Here is a 1034-nt window from a genome sequence, read left to right on the forward strand (position 1 = left end):
GAAAGAAAATAAATTTGTGTAAACACCGTTGCAAAACAGTCCTCATTCCCATAAAATCCACAGAAATTTAACAGATAAAACAAATAAACTTCACAAACCCCCCATTAAAGTGTGGTTATGCACAAAACAATACAGGACGATAAGCTCTTTTAGTCTATAGTGCCAATATTAATTTTATTTAGGGATGCACCGATACCGATACTGGTATCGGTATCGGGCCCGATACTGGCCTCCTCATCCCTAATTTTATTTGTTCTGAATTTCACCTAAATTGTTATAAGGGGCCATTTGAAATACTGTATTCATGTTCCTAATGTAAGAAGCTTGTATGAACTGTTATGAAACATTGAAGATGTTTGCGTAATTTAATTTGCACTTTTCTTTTACTTTTCAAATTTTCTGTATCTTGAATGTTGTTGTACTTTGTGTGTGTGTGTGTGTGTATGTGTGTGTGTGTGTATGTATTGTAACCAGAAATCACGAACACTTGTGCTGAAATTGTAAACCTAATAAGATGGTGGGCGGTGACACTGATTGTTTGAGCTTACACTGGCTACGTTTACATGCACAGTTTTTGGTTCAATCGGACTGAATTCATTCCGATTGATGAATCTGAATGTAGTGTTTACATGAACGCTAAATAAAGTGATCGGGTTGATGTGCGTGTTTATATGTCACAAGCTTCAAATCGGAATTTATTTATTTTTTGACATGCGCACACTGCACAAATATAAAGTTTCTCACTGTTTGCACATAATAACCACTCTCCTACACTGTTTCTTTATTTGTTTTTAACAGCAGAATTAATATATATCCATTTATGGATAAATAAACATATAAACCGCTGTGCCGTGCTGCTCATACTTATCACACAGTAAAAATGCCCCTCCCCGCGCCCAAAACGGGTTGCCTGTGGATGAGAATCCAAAACAAGGACTGGTGGGAGGTTGTCCTGCTCCACTGCACAGTTGCATGGTTTTATAATGACAGGACATGCATTTATACAACACTTTATTCAAAAGGAAGAACCGCTC

At 36.9% G+C, this 1034-nt stretch overlaps 1 protein-coding gene and 1 long non-coding RNA gene across 5 annotated transcripts in view; one reads left to right on the forward strand and one right to left on the reverse strand.

Moving 5' to 3' along the window:
* Nucleotides 1-1034, reverse strand: part of LOC107755524 (glycerol-3-phosphate acyltransferase 1, mitochondrial-like) — a 25129-nt gene that overhangs the window by 4604 nt on the left and 19491 nt on the right. The window lies entirely within an intron of this gene.
* Nucleotides 1-1034, forward strand: part of LOC107755525 (uncharacterized) — a 13166-nt gene that overhangs the window by 881 nt on the left and 11251 nt on the right. The window contains exon 2 of the long non-coding RNA XR_001641709.1: nt 947-949. This is a non-coding gene — a long non-coding RNA (uncharacterized LOC107755525). The remainder of the gene's footprint in view (nt 1-946; nt 950-1034) is intronic.

The sequence above is a fragment of the Sinocyclocheilus rhinocerous genome, unplaced genomic scaffold, assembly GCF_001515625.1.
Source record: "Sinocyclocheilus rhinocerous isolate Xijiao unplaced genomic scaffold, SAMN03320098_v1.1 scaffold140, whole genome shotgun sequence".
NCBI lineage: Eukaryota > Metazoa > Chordata > Actinopteri > Cypriniformes > Cyprinidae > Sinocyclocheilus > Sinocyclocheilus rhinocerous.